Source organism: Poromitra crassiceps, assembly GCF_964638095.1.
Source record: "Poromitra crassiceps genome assembly, chromosome: 13".
Lineage (NCBI taxonomy): Eukaryota > Metazoa > Chordata > Actinopteri > Beryciformes > Melamphaidae > Poromitra > Poromitra crassiceps.
Genome location: NC_139644.1, coordinates 46,285,770 through 46,304,867, shown reverse-complemented (window position 1 = coordinate 46,304,867; position 19,098 = coordinate 46,285,770). Strand labels below are relative to the sequence as shown.

The 19,098-nt window shown below is 44.2% G+C and overlaps 1 pseudogene across 1 annotated transcript; it reads left to right on the top strand.

The window, feature by feature from the left end:
* Positions 1-374: 374 nt before the first annotated feature.
* LOC310788597 (14-3-3 protein beta/alpha-1 pseudogene) lies at positions 375-1,118 on the top strand (annotated as a pseudogene). Its single transcript has one exon. The product of its transcript is annotated as a 14-3-3 protein beta/alpha-1 pseudogene (transcript).
* Positions 1,119-19,098: the final 17,980 nt, after the last annotated feature.

Below are 19,098 nucleotides of genomic sequence, written 5' to 3'. Positions count from 1 at the left end.
TGTGTGATTAATCTTGGTGTGTGTGATTAATCTGGGTGTGTGATTAATCTGGGTGTGTGATTAATCTTGGTGTGTGTGATTAATCTGGGTGTGTGACACACTGACAAGCACATTTGAAAATGGCACCTCAAATCATTGCCTATATACCAGGCAGCATGACTGATGACGTAATTTGTAAAGCACTTTGAATTGCTTCTTGCTCAGGGTTGTGATGTAGGCCGGCAAGCCCGCTGCCTGGCAAAAAGTTTTGCCGACCCCGGCGTAGAGTATGGGAGTGCCGAGCAATTGTGATGTCATCAGTGATGTCATAAATCCTTCCTTGCAGAGGCTATAAGTAGGACCGATGAGCCGTGAAAAGCCCTGAAACCTAAAGGATGGATAAGAAGGAGCTGGTGCAGAAAGCCAAGCTGGCGGAGCAGGCTGAGCGTTACGACGACATGGCGGCCGCCATGAAGGCCGTGACGGAGCAGGGCTTGGAGCTCAGCAACGAGGAGCGCAACCTGCTGTCTGTCGCCTACAAGAACCTGATGGACGCCCACCGCTCATCCTGGCGTGTCATCTCCAGGATCGAGCAGAAGACGGAGGAGGGCAACGAGAGGAAACGGCACACCGAATACCGTGAGAAGATCGAGGTGGAACTCCAAGACATCTGCAGGGACGTGCTGGCTCTGCTCGACCGCTTCCTCATTGCCAATGCGTCTCAGCCGCAGAGCAAGGTGTTCTACCTCAAAATGAAAGGAGACTACTACAGGTACCTGTCGGAGGTGGCCTCCGGGGAAACGAAGAAGACCACGGTGGACAACTCTCAGCGGGCCTACCAGGAGGCCTTGGACATCAGCAAGAAGGACATGCAGCCCACACACCCCGGGAGGCTGGGCCTCGCCCTCAACTTCTCCGTCTTCTACTATGCGATCCTCAAGTCTCACGATCAGGCCTGCAGTCTGGCCAAGCAGGCGCTGGACGAGGCCACGGCTCAACTTCACACCTTGAACGAGGACAAAGACGACAGCAATCTGATCATGGACCTACTAAGGGACAACCACACTCGCTGGACGTCGGAAAACCAGGGAGACGAGGCCGGCGAGGGAGATAGCTATTTTTCACGGTGTGGCCACTAGGGGGCGAGGCATCTATAATAGTCTGTCTGTCTTTCTGTCTCCACAAAAGAAAGGAAGAAAGAAACTGGACAGGTCAATGATGATGTTATACCGTTCTAGACGGCTCGGCATGGTGGCCAAGGTCACTACTATAGTCATGTCATATCACCAATGATGTCATAAATCAGTGATGATGTCACAGACTGATGAGGTAATCCATAACTGATATACAGTTCTAGATGGCTCGGCGTGGTGGCCAAGGTCACTACTACAGTGTTGTCTTATCACTGATGATGTGATGAGGTCATAAATCATTGAAGATGTCATACAGTTCTAGACGGCCAGGCCACTAGTATAGTGATATATATCATGATGATGTAATAATTATGTCATAATATGGCTGCCCTATATTCTGCGTTCACACTCGAGCAATTGTGATTTCATCAGTGATGTCACTCGAGCAATTGTGATGTAATCTGTGATGATGTCATCATCAGTGATGTCATCCGCAGGGGCGTAATACAGGGTAAACGCAAGTAAATGCCGTTTACCCATCCTTTTGAAATGAGTTTAAGAGATTATTTTCAGATGAAGTGTATCATCAATGAATAGTTTACCCATCTCTGTATTACCACTAGCTACACTGCTGTAATCAGTGATGTCACTTGGGCAAGTGTGAAGCAAATGTCATGTCATCACTGAGTGATATCATCAGTGATGTCATCACTGAAGATGTCATCAGCCCTGTGTGTGCCCATTATGTGAAGCTTCATTGACAAACTGCACACCCAGGGAAGCCACACCATCATTAGACTCTCTCTTGTTTAAATGACAGTGATAGTAATTACTTTTTAAATGATTATTAATTGGTATGGGTCAGTCTCAATCAATCAATCAATCAATCAGTCAATCAATCAATCAATCAATGTTATATTTATATAGCGCCAAATCATAACAAGTTATCTCATTACATTACAAATAGAGCAGGTAGAAGACCAGCAGTGGGTTGCACCAGCTGTGCGTAAGTTGAAACGTAAGCTAGTTTGAACGTAAAGTCTCACTAAGTCCGAGTTTACGCACTACTAAAAATATTTGGGTTGCACCAAGTGAAATAGTTACAACGTAGGCATAAGTTAGAACTTAAATTTTACACCTACGTCTTACTAGGTGTAAAGTCCTCCGTAAAATAAGCATTGGCACGGATTGCAACTTGGCACCGTGGCGCATCGTTGTTTTGCGTCGGTAACGCGCTCTCCGTGATCAATAATTACACCCTTTGATATTGATGACTCACGCTTTTGTTTCCCACAAGCTGCAGCACTGCATACAAATTAAAATAACCGCAACAATTTAGCAGGCAGGATGGTGCTAAATTAGCCTACAATACTGATAGAGCTCACAGATAAACGTTAACAGTAATATGAACCTAAACGAACGTTACTCAATAACGTTCTCATTTGGTTAGTGTAGTGTTGATGAAATATAAAAGCACTAATTTGCGGTGGGCAACATGTCCTGTTTTCACTCCACTTACTTAAACAACGGTAAATAAACACCGTTTCCACCGTGCTTTTCACTGATTGGTCACAGATACTGTACACGTCATTTTCTGCGACACTATTTTGGCTAGTGTGAGGTTTAAGGACTACTAGTTAAGATGTATCTTACGTCTCCGTGGTGCAACTCAACAAAGACACAACTTTAGTGTCAAACTAACTAGTTTGAACGTAGCAGTTAGTGTGGACTTTACACCCTAACTTAAGACAGAACTTACGTTCAGCTGGTGCAACAGGCTCCAGTACCCTATACTACGAAGCTATCTTAACAGACCCGCGATCTGTCACTTTGATCTGGTTTGACTGAACAGGATCAAAGCTATCTAGTTTAATGATACTACGACGCTGGTTTTCTACTCGATAACTGAAGCTGGCTTTATCTGGGATCTGCCTGTGCACGCGCACGTTTTTCGCTCGTGCACAGGCGTGCGTCCACGCGAAAGAGGTGCGCTAGCCAATCACATTATGAACAGCTGAGTTGATCCACGCCCACACCCATTTCCACACCCATTTCCTCATTCAATGAAAGCGCAGTGTGATCAGTTTTAGCGGATATTTAATGTAACCTATGTCAGAATGAAAATCCGCGTTGGATATAGTCTGCTGAAGGACTGCTAAAGCTGCCGCTTGTATTCACATCAGTCATTTGATTTACTTTGATCAGCGATTTCTGTCTCCTACAGCAGCTTTGTGCGAGTGTAATGTAAATGTGTAATCTCAGTCTATAAATTTCCACAATCTGTAAGCCTATTTAGACCATAGATTTAGAAACGCATGCTCTATCACTCATTATGTGTGTGGTTGCACTGATCGAATAATTCATATATAAAATAATAGCCTAATATAAAAGAGAAAACTGCTGAACTGAATTGAGACGATGCGGGCATAGTTTTTTCATTGATAAAAACTAGCCTATTTTTGCTCATATATTGGCATACAGCCTACAGGACACAGTTCCAGCTGAAACATGCAAGAGTAGCCTGCATATTTAGTATTGGGGCTATCCCATATTTATCCCATATCTATATTATATGTATAGGCTTTTCTGGCATGTAGGAGAATATCACCCTCACTCCATTTGAGGCTCCGTGTATGATATGCGCTGCGGTGATTAATAGTGATCATATTTCTCCACATCGTTGAGCTGTTAAGACATAAAGTGGTAAGTAGGCTTAATTTAATTATGTAGCCTACAGAGCCACGAATGTTTTTCTTGTTCTATTCTCAGTTGACTGCAATCTATTTTTCATATGGCGATCTTATATGAATGGTGAGTGACTCCAGAGAGCCGATTATATGGGTCTGTCATGGATTTTGATCTTATCCTCTGAAGCTTACCTGGTCGGGACCAGGTTAGCTTTGCAGCGTGAGTTGCCATGGTGATTGAACTAGGTTAGAAGTTAACTTGCTTTGTAGTACGGCTAAACCAGGTTCAAACTCAAACTTACTCGGATAAGGCATTAATCTAGCTACGTAGTACAGGCCCATGACCCAACAATTGAAATAATTCTCACATGCACTGGCGATTCGACTGTGGGAGGTCATGTGCCTGGTCGCCAAAATAAAATGTCGGTCGGCATTGTACATTTCTAGAGTCCACGGAAATGTAAACGGAAATGTTTCTGAATGTTTCTAAATGAAAATATCACATTTCTACACACACGACTATTAACATTATATACACGATGACGAATGTTAAGATTCACCTATGTAGAAATTTGACATTCCATTTAATCTTTTTTGATAATAGGAAGGAACACATGCAACATATAACATTTCAATCAGGAGAGACTAGAGGCCAGTGAATGAATAAAATAATATTTATTACAATAGCTAATGAATGATGCGTTACAGAAAATATGATGAGAATTAGGTATTGTTAATAGTCTTTGGCGCTTAAGGGCAGTTTAGAGTCCAGCGATTTATCATCGCCCGACGGGTATCGCTGAATGTCCATTCCAGTATCGCTCGACGCTGATTTTGGACGCTGTCGCTCATAAAAAGTATAAACACCTAGGCGAGAGGAGAACGCATCGCAGAGGCGCAGAGCATGATGTGTTGTGATATTTTCACATGGATTAATGCTGGACGGACAGACAGAGAAGCTGCCAGTCAAGGTATAACGTTACCTAGCCATAGCATTCTCCTGCGCAGTGCAGGAAATCCTCGCTTGGATAGGCCCATTACGCACGGCTCGCGTGCGGATGATTTTCAACTAACCTGCACTGCAGAAAAAAACACACCTTGATTTAACAATCAGAATTCGTTTGTCATGGTTTTGTTGCGAAAAAGTGATTTGCGTTTTGAATTGGATTACCAGGGGAACGAGGGTCTGGCGGGGCGGGAGTCTGTGTGTAGCGCGGGGAGGGGTGCTTTGTGTTCGGCTAGTGTGCCGTGTCCTGGAGGGGGGTCTCCCACGGAGAAGGTGTGAGCTGGGCCGGGTAGGCAGGCCGGGGGGGTCGGTGCACAGGGTGGGTAGAGGCATCTTTCGTGACGGTTTCCCCGTGGCGAGTAGGCTATTGGAGTCGTAGCCTACTTCATGTGTTTTATGTAAAAACTGGTCGACAACACTATGGCCATTTTCCCCCTCACAGTGAGGCAGCGCTGTGCGCGGTCCCGTGGATATTTCTGGCAGCAAATCACTTTCTGACACACCAGCCAGTACGCTATACAGTAACCTCTCTCCCTGCACCATTGCACCATGCAACAATAGCTTAACCCGAGTGGACAATTCTGGTATATGCTATTGAAATAGGCTAGAATTAAAATCTCACACATCTACCCTATTAAAGAAACAAATATTTTTAGATGTGTAGGCTTATGTTATACTAGCCTATATGAACCAAACGTCTGTTTACAGTAAGCGCACGCTTTGGGACATCACTGCGTAATTGCCGGGCGGCCAGCTCTCTCTCTCTCCCCCCCTCTCTCTCTCTCTCTTTCTCTCTCTCTCTCTCTCTCTCTCCCCCTCTCTCTCTCTCTCCCCCTCTCTCTCTCTCTCTCTCTCTCTCTTTCTCTCGCTCTCTCTCTCTCTCCCTCTCTCTCTCTCTCTTTCTCTCCCTCTCTCTCTCTCTCTCTCTCCCTCTCTCTCTCTCTCTGTTTCTCTGCTTGCTCTCAGCAAGAAAGAAGCTGGTGACGTGATGGCGGTGACGCTGTGGCTTTTAAGGGGAGTGATCTCACCTTGTGAATCCTATATGGGCATAAACACGCCTATGGAGGTTTGCGCCGAGATGCGCCGAGATGACGTGAAGCGCAGCGGGCCGACACGCCCACAATTAGGGCTTTGCGCGGCGCTATTCTAGCGCAAAACGGGCGCCAACGCAAAATGACCGCCATTGCAAAGATAGGGCCCCAAGTCTTGCTTTTGTTTTTTATGGAGCTGAACTTTGTGAGTCAACATTTGTGTATTCTGAGGACAGACAGATGGTTTGGAATTTGGAATGTGAAGCTTATTTCCCCAATGTCTTCTTTCCTCTCCGCTTGCTGGCCGGGAGGGTGGATGCTTCCTTTGCTGACTAAATAGGTGATTGTGTGTGTGTGTGTGTGTGTGTGTGTGTGTGTGTGTGCGTGCGTGCGCGTGCGTGTGCCTGTGTGTGTGTGTGCGCGTGTGTGTGTGTGTGCGTGCCTGCGCGCTTGTGAGTGAGTGAATAAGTGGTGTTCACAAGAGAAGTCTAAAATGGTGGTCAGAACTAGGGATGTTCATCAATAATCGAAAATCGATAATTGATCGTTAAGGAATTGATTCGATCACGTGGAATTTTTATCGATTTTTTGTTTTGTTTTTAATCAAATCAAATAGGCCTAATGTGCTGAAACTACAGTATAAGAGTGGATTTCAGTTCACTACGTGGTCGCAACCAGGTGAGGGCGCAATGGGACTATGAGACAACTGAACAGAAGACCTCTGGGTGGGGCTATGGGCGTGGTCTCACTGGGCTTGCTGCGTGAGAAGAACTGCAACAGCAGCACTCATCCAAACGAGGAAATGAAGTGAGCGAAGCGAAGGTTTGTTTGGGACCATTTTGAGTTAAAAGACGACATTGTTCATTGCAAGAAGAACTGTGGTGTCGTTTATAAGTACAACACTGCTAGACGCCAATGATTCACCACTTGAACAGCGTAGCCTACATCCGAGCCTGGTTAACGAGGAAGGCGCCTTGTCCTCGGCCCGGCGTGCAGAAAAGATCACCCAGGCTCGAGATGGATATGCTGCCCATACATATCGTTGAGGGTTTTCAACACCAGATCAATGTGATTGAGCCAGCGTACTATGTGCTTCCCTCACGGAGCACCATTACCAGGCGGATTGAAAAGAGCTTCATCATAGCGCTTCGCACATAGGCATTTTGTAAAAAAAATATATATATATATATATATATATATATATATCACTGATTCTTGAGAGTTGGGACAAAACAGGTTTTTAAAATGTTTTTTTTTTAATGCACACTATATTCATTAGAGTTATATATTTCTGTAGAGAAAAGTCTTAGCTATTTAACCATGTAAAGGAACAGGTTCTAAATAAAAACAACGTTTTTACAAATAAACATGTTTCCCTTTAGAACTTGATTTGTGTCAACTCCATCAGACACACTAAAAAGTATAACATTTTAATTCTCCCAGTCCAACAAGAATCTAAAGTTCTGAAGTATGTTGTAATAATGCTTAGTTACTCTGATATGTAATAAAATAGAATATGTAAACTTAAGTTGTGATTTCACACTATTCCGAAAACCCAGATTTCTAAAAATCTGCATTTTTCAAACTTTGTTTTTCATTTTAATATTATAAAAACAATTTCCTTAAATAAATAAGACATAAGAGGATGTAGATCAGATGCTCCTTTATTAAATAAACAACATAAACTGAAGAAAGAATAAACATTTTTTTCACAAATTAACCAAAACATACATCTGACGGTGTTGACAAAGAACTGACGGTGTTGACGAAAAACTGACGGTGTTGACAAAAAATGTGTGTGCATTACTAATTAACGAAGAAATGGGGTTTTTAAACAGATAGAGAATAGATGAAGAACTTGAACGAAAATGTAATTATAATAAACATGCTTTAAATTACACCATTTCCCCTATTATAAATGTAAAAAAACAGCAGTAGCAAGCACACTCCAAAATAAAGTAAATCAAGGTGCAGGGCCAAGGTAGAAACATAAAATGGAGAAAAGGCACGCACCATGGGTGTTATGCGTTCCGTATCTTTCCAGCTCCTCCATTAGGGCTGCACAATTAATCGTATTTTCATCGTCATCGCAATATGAACATGCACAATAAACACATGGCAAAGACTGCCTGAAACGCAATGAATAACAAAAGTGGTTTTATTTACATGCGTCATGCATTCCCACTAGAGCATCTGATCATTTTGTCTTGTGTTGTAAATCCAGCGTACACCTTTCCCTTGCAACAGTGCGCTCTGCCCCTCTGCAAAAGCCCAAACATGCGCTGTGTGTAGTTTCAGCTAGAGTCAGTGTGTATTTCATTTCTTTATTCAGTGGACATGTTTGGGGTCTATGTTAGCATTATTAAAGCAGAAAGACATAGGAACTGTATAGCTAATATGCATACTTTAATATTTGTTTATTTATCGCAAGTCGTATCGTCATTGCTATATTGAACAATGTTATCGCACATCGCAGATTTTCCTCATATCATGCAGGCCTATCCTCCATCAACATGGCCAAAGGTATTTTCTTCCTTGCCGTCCTTGTATCACTTTGCTGTTCCTCTGGCTAGCCATGGAAATAGAAGGTAGCTGAGCTGAAGCACTGGCAAACCAACATCTCGCTGCAAAAGCAGGATAGTTGTCTGTGGTGGATCCTGTTCTCATGTGCGATGACCTGTATTTGTCATGTTGAGGGAACCTGTTTGAGAGGTTGCATGAGAAGTGTATCTTCCAAACTAATTGAAAACTGTCATCCAGTTTGTTTGACTTCACAACATCAGACGATCTAAGGACCTCGAGCATTAACCATGCATTTTCATGCATTTGACACAGACATGTCTTCCGTTCAGATGCTTTTGGTGCTGTGACACAGAATGGCTTCAGAGCACAGAATGAAGAATAGCTCAGCTTCGCAGTAGGGTTCCTAATGAGGAAATCAGTGTGTAGGTTGATCATGGAGTCTGTCAAGATCATTCTCTGGTGCTTCATTTTGTTCCTAGTGATGGTGTCCGTCTTATTGGTTGTCACACGTGCAGAGTTAAGAAAGAAATCCCGAACAGTCTGTGTTATATCCTGTAGGAATGTTGGCTTTTTCTTTGTCTGTTTCTTTCCTCTAATTGACTTGTAGGTTAACTCAAACTGGTGGATTTGGTGAAGGAGATGATACTTTTTGAGAATCTTGCCTGATGACACACTCAGTGCTGGTTCCTGACGCCATGGACCAGGAGTTTGTTTGTTTTTCTTCAGCTCTCTTCTGAGGATGTTGTAGAATAGAAGGGCTTTCTTGATTTTTGGATTCCTAATTTTGCATCCTGATAGCATCTTCTTTGTTTCTGTGCCTGGGGAGTCCAGTTTTATTTTTAGCCTTTCTTCCTCGCAATTTTTGCTTTCTGAGTTTGTTTCGTTGCTTTGTTACCTTCTTAAGCTTCTCTTTCAAAGCTTTTATTTCTCTTGAATGCCTTTTTCTAATTTTTCTTCTCTCCCTTTCCTGTCTGAGAGACTGTCTGCTGTGTCTGGCATCGCTTTCTTGAATATTCTGATCTTCCAGACTTTGTGGGGGGGTGTCTGCCTCCAGGACTGCACCTTCACTGGTCCTTTTCTGTCTGGACCTTTTCTGTGCCTCTCTCCAATACTTTATTTGGTTCCTATTTGCCCTGTCTCCCATCTTGCCTATTTGTATTACTTTTTTGTCTTGAACTCTCATTACATTACATTACATTACATTACATTACATTACATCATTTAGCAGACGCTTTTGTCCAAAGCGACTTACAATATCACAATTTGTCAACAGTACAGAAAACCACTATGCAACACAATCAATGACAGATAAGATATTTTGATAGACTAGCACCATGTAGGAAGTAGCTTGAGAAGGAATAAGTAACATGTAGCATAAGTAGTTTTTTTTCCCTTCTTCCTTTTTTTTCTTCTCTTCTTTCACCTTGTCTTTCCTTCTCTTGCATGTCATGTTTGCTCTCTGGGTCACCTCTTCTCTTTCGTTGGTACTCTCTATTTATTCCCCTTTGCTCCTCAACTGACAATTTCTGTCTGGCCATGCTTTCCTACAATACAAATTGAAGGAATGAAAAATGTATTAGAATAAGACTATGGAATCCGATTTCAATTTACTTGACACGATTCATTGATAGATTGGATTGATTGATTGATTGATTGATTGATTGATGTAACATCTTAAACGTGCAGTTGGTGACATCTAGTGATGAAAATAAACGTAATGGATTTTGCAGAAATTGAATATAGGCTAATATTCATAAGCATGTTCCAGTATAATTCCATGAAAATAAGAAATGTTGCATTTTCCTGACATTAGAGTTAGCCCATAGAAGTGGGTCCCTCTACAGAGGCCACCATTCAATGTAATATTCAGTTTCACAACCAGTAGTTGCAAAAATCTACACACTGGCTTTTTTATTATAAGTGCTGGAAAAGTTACACAATAATAAGTAGACCACAGCCTGCCCATGCTCTACAAGTCAGAAGTGTAGGTTATACAGTAGGGTTAAATCATGTAATAAATGCTATATAATGTACATTTATGTGTAAATAAAACCCTGAAATAACATTTTAATCCTTTACTATGTTCACAAATAATATTATATTAGCACATTAAGAGGTTATAGGTGGATTTGTCAACTCCATCAGCTTACACGTCAACTCTGTCAGACGTAGAACCTGACAGAGTTGATGTCTGACTGAGTTGACGTAAGGGCATGTATTTTCCCTCCAAAACATGTATTGTACAGAGCAGCAAGCTGGCTTTTCATCAGTTGCTAGCTGTCTCAATAACCTCACTAAAATGCTTAAATTCAATCCACTATGGTTAAAAAAAAACGTATCATAACGGAGAGATGGTGTTGACATGGTCCAGCTGTGACCATAGGAATATTGACATTGTTTGTCTAAAATATCAAAAAAATTAAAACTTACCAGAGCATGTGTGGTAGTGTTGCATTCAGCACAGGTGGGGAGATGAAAAGGGGTCCTCAGGGATATAGCTGACCATGCTATTTCCTGATTTAATAAGGTTTACGAAAAAGTCTGACGGAGTTGAGAGAAACTGAGGACACAACTTTGATAGGGAGCTTTTTATGGAAAATATTGTTTGACATTCATTTCATGCATTGTTTTATATATTTATACCCCTTCTTTTTTATTTTATATATATGTATTCACAATTATAGAGTTTTTTGTAGTTTTTTTGGGCTGGTCAATATTGTGACCTCTTGCTGAGGACAAGTACAATAACATGGATCTTCTAACCACAGACCATACATTTAAACAAATGACCTAAGAAAAGATACAAATGTGTGCTAAAAAAATAACATAGGTATACACAGTTCCTTTAGATTTAACTTTGTAAGTATGTAAATCATGATGAATTTTCTGGATTTTTAATATAAATTAGACTTTTCTATGTAGGACATGTTTTGTCCCGACTCTCAAGAATCAGTGATATATATATATTAAAAAATAAATATTATTAATATTATCGATAATCGATAATTGATCGTTAATTTCCCCAAATTTCGATTATGGAAATTTTTCGAAATGAACATCCCTAGTCAGAACAAATCAAAACCACTCCCGAATGTTTACAATTTATCGCCATGGTAACCGCCGGGCCATGGTAAGACGAGCAGACTTCATCACTTGGATGTTGTTCCCCTCCCTAATGCCCTGCGGCTCATTACTTTCTCTCCTCCTCTATCTGTTTGTGGAATCACACAATCACCTTAGAGACGCAACGGAACAATCTGGACTGTTTTACTGGCTTGTTGCACAAAATTAGCATCATTTGGTCCAGACCTTCCAATCCGCCCACTCCACTGAGTTGAGTTTTCTTCGGTTGACAGCAAGATTAGCCAATGCGCGTCGTGGGGGGGGACTAATGATTAGCCAATCAGCGTCAATAAAGAGGGTAACAGGCGGAACCAATGCTGTTGTCACACGCTTGTCAAGTGCGCTGAGGAGTAATAACCAAAATGGCAGCTGCCATAGATGAGAGAGACACTGCTATCGAGGTGCTGTTTTCAATCGATTCAAAGTACCACTCCCCCCAAGTGGTGGAACAGATTTGGCCGCGAATCTGCCCATGGCAATCTGAGGCCATGTGCTCCGTTGCCAGCCTCGGGTCTCAGGGTCGCACGAGGTGCTTCCTTGCAGCGAGGTTGGGTGTATAGAGGGCATAGTGGGAAATTCCGAAGTTCGAAATGAAGTAAAACGTCGGGGTTGTCCTACAACCCAGGTTTTACGAGTGAGAACGAGGAATCTCACACATCAAGCCTTGCTGCTTTCTTTGGAATAGCAAGATTGCTGGACGCTTTGAGTGAGGTTTCTGGCTCATGGCACGGACGTGACGTGACGGGGCAGAGCACGGACGTGACGTGACGGGCAGAGCACGGACGTGACGTGACGGGGCAGAGCACGGACGTGACGTGGCGGTGACGGGGCACAGCACGGACGTGACGTGGCAGAGCACGGACGTGACGTGATGGGGCAGAGCACGGACGTGACGTGACGGTGACGGGGCAGAGCACGGACGTGACGTGGCAGAGCACGGACGTGACGTGATGGGGCAGAGCACGGACGTGACGTGGTGGTGACGGGGCAGAGCAGTGACGTGACGTGATGGGACAGAGCACGGACGTGACGTGGTGGTGACGGGGCAGAGCAGTGACGTGACGTGACGGGGCAGAGCACGGACGTGACGTGGTGGTGACGGGGCAGAGCACGGACGTGACGTGGTGGTGACGGGGCAGAGCAGTGACGTGACGTGACGGGGCAGAGCACGGACGTGAGGTGGTGGTGACGGGGCAGAGCACGGACGTGACGTGGTGGTGACGGGGCAGAGCAGTGACGTGACGTGACGGGGCAGAGCACGGACGTGAGGTGGTGGTGACGGGGCAGAGCACGGACGTGACGTGGTGGTGACGGGGCAGAGCAGTGACGTGACGTGACGGGGCAGAGCACGGACGTGACGTGGTGGTGACGGGGCAGAGCCGTGACGTGACGGGGCAGAGCACGGACGTGACGTGGTGGTGACGGGGGGATGTTCATTTTGAAAATTTTCCAAAATCGATAATCGGTGAAAATTAACGATCAATTATCGATTATCGATCATATTAATACTTAGAATTTTTTTTTTTTTTTTTTTTTTTTTCACAAAATGAATGCCTATGGCAGAAAATACGAAAGACAACGTGTTCTCCTCAATGAACTCTTTATTTCAAAATTATCGATTTTCGATAATTGATGAACATCCCTAGACGGGGCAGAGCGGGTGGCCGTGTCAGAGCCAAAAGCCATGACGTCTTAAAGGCGCAACGGATGGTTTTATAGGGGTCAATTCTGAGGAAATTGGACATTGTCCAGTAGGTCGCTGCTGGGAAGCAGCTTGCAATATGGTGAGATTCCTCGTTCTCACTCGTAAAACCTTGGTTGTAGGACAACCCCAACGTTTACTAATATGACATCAGAACGGTGAAGCTGATTGTGACTTTGTGTGTCCGTCCGTCCGTCCGTCCTTCCACTCGATGATTCTGGGGCGTGACATCATCAGTGGGTATGACATCATCAGTCAGTTGCATGCTCAGTCGATGGATTGTGTTTGTTTACTAATATGACATCAGTCAACAGACCACTTATACAAGCTCTTGGCTGCTTCTACAAGTGACAGACGGTCCGCGCCATAACCGACACACAAAGCCAGTTATAGAAGCGGCTGCACCGCTTAAAAACACCTACCTTCTTCATTAGCACTGCAAACAATTCTTTGTTGAATTCCACAGAGTATAGCAGACTAAACTCCATCCATCCATCTTCACCCGCTTATCTGGAATCGGCAGGGGACCCCGAACTTTCCTTTCCCTGGCCACAATGGCCAATACTAAACTCAAAAAAAAAATCTAAAATCCAAACAATTCCTCTCTTCAATGGGGACACAATGTGACGGTGGTTCTGCAGAAAGCATAGTCTCTTAGAACAGACGAGTTGGCTTCCGCAATTTTCAAATGCTTCCACCATACCGTCTGTACTTCGTGGGGGAGAATCATGCACCAACCGGAATGGGAAGTAGAAAGGCGGGTCTTCCGCTCATTAGTCCAATCAGAATCCAATATGCCGCATTTTTCGTGGACACACGTGTCGTGATTGGTCGGATTCCGTCGAACTTCTTTCCTGTCTGAAGGTTTTTTTCCCAACTTCCTTGTGCATGTTCTGGGGGTGTAACGTACAGACTGTGTATAGCTGCATTCGCCGGATGTAGATGAAACAGTCTATTTTAAGAGATTACAGAAAGCATGCAGTTCAATGGGGAGCTTCTTACAATGGAGCTGTAACTTGAGCAACTGTGAGTGACTTAAACAACTGTGAGTGTAGGTTGGAGTGGAGTCCATTTACTGATTTTTCTATTGGTCAGTCAATCTTCACCATGCCACCTCGCTGCTTCGCTGCTCTGATGTGCGTTCTGGTCCGGCAGTCAGTCCGTAGTGATGTGCGTTCTGGTCCAGCAGTCAGTCCGTAGTGATGTGCGTTCTGGTCCAGCAGTCAGTCCGTAGTGATGTGCGTTCTGGTTCTGGTCCAGCAGTCAGTCCGTAGTGATGTGCGTTCTGGTCCGGCAGTCAGTCCGTAGTGATGTGCGTTCTGGTTCTGGTCCAGCAGTCAGTCCGTAGTGATGTGCGTTCTGGTCCAGCAGTCAGTTCGTAGTGATGTGCGTTCTGGTCCGACAGTCAGTCCGTAGTGATGTGCGTTCTGGTCCAGCAGTCAGTCCGTAGCGATGTGCGTTCTGGTTCTGGTCCAGCAGTCAGTCCGTAGTGATGTGCGTTCTGGTCCAGCAGTCAGTCCGTAGCGATGTGCGTTCTGGTTCTGGTCCAGCAGTCAGTCCGTAGTGATGTGCGTTCTGGTTCTGGTCCAGCAGTCAGTCCGTAGTGATGTGCGTTCTGGTCCAGCAGTCAGTCCGTAGCGATGTGCGTTCTGGTCCGGCAGTCAGTCCGTAGCGATGTGCGTTCTGGTCTGGCAGTCAGTCCGTAGCGATGTGCGTTCTGGTCCAGCAGTCAGTCCGTAGTGATGTGCGTTCTGGTTCTGGTCCGGCAGTCAGTTGGCAGTGAAGCCACTGATGGCGTCTCCAACACGGGTGATATACAGCCCAGTGATTAGAATACCAAAGACCTGAGGCATTAGTGTCACCAGCAGTATAATAGCTATATACTTATAGGCACCCTTCACTTTAAGCACTACAGCCTTAATGCAGCCTCTGGTATAGATGATTTTGTGTACCTGCAAATTAATCTTTCTTTCATGCAACACATCAGCTCCACACAGCCTGTTGTGGGCCTCACCACGCCTTTTGATGCAACAGCTTTCAGGAACAGAACAGGCTAACACAGTGTTGGAGTCACAGTCGTGGTACACGTTTTTTCGCCAGTCCCTAAAGCCTCCTCCTCCGCAACACCCAATCCTCTTCTGCAGAAAGTCCACAAGGTTTTTGACGTCCAGGTCATCATCGTAGTAATTTCTTATGTGACTGTCAAAGACGTCTTCGACTAAATCCACCATTTTGTCTTTGAAAATGAGCGCGATGATTCCTCCCAGCAGCTGCAGGACCAGACACGCGGTCAGCGTGTCCATGAACACATGCAGTAGCTTGAGATTGTCCCTCAGTGAAGCCAAGACTCCTATGAAGGAAACGATGAACATGATGCTTCCCAGAAGCATCAAGATAACAGCTGGGGCCAAAAACGTTCCCGCTTCAAAGTTTGAATTTTTTTCACTTCTTCTCTCCTCCTCGGCATAGCTTTCTCTCTCCACCTCAGCGTAGATCCCTACACCCAGGAGGAAGGCGCCTACCAACCACCAGAACATGGCATAAACCAACAGGAGAAATTTGAGGAAAACATAGGAGAATTTGCGGCAGTATCGGACGTCATCATTATTGGACATTGTGTGTTTGATCACTGACAGTCGCTCCTCTGTGCTGCTGTTGATAACCCCTCAGTGAGTGATGTCATTTGAGCAATTGTGATGTCATCAGTCAAGCAATGACTGCTGATAATAGTGACATCATCAGTGATGTCATACATCAACTCAACTCAAAGAAACTTGATTGTCACATGCAGACAGCTACAGTGAAAGTTAAAACTGATAATGACATTGATTTTGTGGACCAACCAACGTTGGTGTGCCCCTTCCTTCTGAAGTCCACCAGAATAAACCCATTGATAACCATGTCTGAACATGGAGCAGTTAACCAACAGTTTGAGTTCTGTCACACCAATTTAATTTGATCACATCCATAAATGGGCAGTTGAATGTGTACAGGATTAAATAAAAAGGGCTACAGCAACTGGATCGAGTCTTATATCCACGATATTCAAGGAAGCGCAGCCGATGCGCTAAATAGTAAACTGCAGTACACCCTCGCACCACTGAGCACCGAACCGATACATCAGGCACTGTGGAGCAGTTGAACCCAAAATGACACAGCCAAAGAAGACTGTTTTTCAGCTTAAATTTAGGCACTGGCATGTGAATAAGCCTAAGGGCCCGGTATTGGAAACCATAAGAACCATGTCCACGCTTCATAAGGAACCATGTCCACGCTCCATAAGAACCATGTCCACGCTCCATAAGAACCATGTCCACGCTTCATAAGGAACCATGTCCACGCTTCATAAGAACCATGTCCACGCTCCATAAGGAACCATGTCCACGCTCCATAAGGAACAATGTCCACGCTTCATAAGGAACCATGTCCACGCTTCATAAGAACCATGTCCACGCTTCATAAGGAACCATGTCCACGCTTCATAAGAACCATGTCCACGCTCCATAAGAACCATGTCCACGCTTCATAAGGAACCATGCCCACGCTTCATAAGAACCATGTCCACGCTCCATAAGAACCATGTCCACGCTCCATAAGAACCATGTCCACGCTCCATAAGAACCATGTCCACGCTTCATAAGTACTATGTCCACGCTCCATAAGTACTATGTCCACGCTTCATAAGAACCATGTCCACGCTTCATAAGAACCATGTCCACGCTCCATCAGGAACCATGTCCACACTTCATAAGAACCATGTCCACGCTTCATAAGAACCATGTCCACGCTTCATAAGGAACCATGTCCATGCTCCATAAGAACCATGTCCACGCTTCATAAGAACCATGTCCACGCTTCATAAGGAACCATGTCCACGCTCCATAAGAACCATGTCCACGCTCCATAAGAACCATGTCCACGCTTCATAAGTACTATGTCCACGCTCCATAAGTACTATGTCCACGCTCCATAAGAACCATGTCCACGCTTCATAAGAACCATGTCCACGCTCCATCAGGAACCATGTTCACGCTTCATAAGAACCATGTCCACGCTTCATAAGGAACCATGTCCACGCTCCATAAGAACCATGTCCACGCTCCATAAGAACCATGTCCACGCTTCATAAGGAACCATGTCCACGCTTCATAAGGAACCATGTCCACGCTCCATAAGGAACCATGTCCACGCTCCATAAGAACCATGTCCACGCTTCATAAGGAACCATGTCCACGCTCCATAAGGAACCATGTCCACGCTCCATAAGAACCATGTCCACGCTGGCCCCAAAGAACAAAGGCTTAAAATCACTGCACGCCTTGAGTCTCGATCCCTGAAGCCTAAGGATCAAGTCAAAAATCTTGGAGTTATTATTGATTCCGATCTCAACTTTAACTCCCACATTAAGTCAATTAGAAAATCTGCTTTTTATCATCTTAAAAATATAGCAAGAATTAGGGGATACATGTCCAGACAGGATCTAGAAAAACTAATTCACGCCTTCATTTATAGTAGGTTAGACTACTGCAATAGCCTTTTTTCTGGTCTCTCCAAAAAAGAACTTAGGCAACTTCAACTCATTCAGAATGCTGCTGCTAGAGTTCTAACGAAGACTAAGAAAGCTGATCATATCACTCCAGTTCTTAAGTCCTTACACTGGTTGCCAGTGTGTCAGAGAATAGATTTTAAAATACTGTTATTAGTCTATAAATCACTTAACACGTTCACTGCCAATGACGTATTAATACGTCAAAAATAATCCAACGGTTGACTGCCAACGACGTATTAATACGTCAAAAAAATCTTTTTTTTTTTTTTTGACGGTGGGACGTTGATCTAACCCTTTTACGTCTCCTACACCAGAATTGGAGGTATTGAATGTGTATAATCTATTTTACGGACCCACTGAGTGGCGACATGTCTCTCCACAGTAGAAAGAGGCGACCCAAAACTGGAGGGAAAAGCGAGGAAGCCGTTCTCATACTGTAAAATTGATGGCGAAAACGCTTTCACTTTCGCGCTGATGCACAGCGGTGGCAACGGTGGGGGGTTCCAAGAATAGATTGGATGCACACTTTGAAACACGCAGCATAAATATGACCAGAATCGCGAAACCTTCATCAAAGCTCTCAACCAAAACTCCACGAAACGAGCGAGTCCACCCAGACTTCCTCAAACAGCGGCCGCGCAAACAGGCACAGCAGCAGCAGCAACTTCGTTGTGACACGCCCGCTGGAGAGCCAGGGAGGCAGGAGGAGAACACACACGGAGGGAGGAGTTGGAAGCAGAGGGGGGTTTCCTGCTGTTATGGAGGAAATTACTGTTCAAAACTATTGTTTAGATGTCTGAAGTCTTACTGATGCCAAAAATGAATGGTTAAAGTGACTGTTCTATCGAATTTCACAAAAAGCCGTTTATCTCTGAATAATTTTTCTGACGCTGAAACCATGCTGTATTCAACTGCTAATGCTTACATAACTACTAACTCTACAAACTAACTCTTTTAGACAGAGAAAGCACACATTCTATTAGTTCTTTTGAGATATTGTGTGTTCACAAAATCTTAGCAGAAAAGAATCCTCGGGTCTTGAAAGATGAGCCAGAATCCTCAAAAAAACCCTCTGGCAGAAGCTAACTACAGTAAAAAAAAAACGTCTGGCAGTGAATGTGTTAATGGCCTAGGCCCAAAATACATAGCTGAATTGCTCCCACGCTACGAACCGTCTAGAACTCTTAGGTCAACAGGGTCCAGCTTATTAACTGTCCCTAGGATCAAATCAAATCACGGGAAGGCTGCATTTACCCACTATGCTTCTGCTAGCTGGAACAAATTGCCTGAAGACCTCAGATCTGCCCCAACCTTACTTACTTTTAAAAATAGACTAAAGACTTTTATGTTTACCGTCGCTTTTAA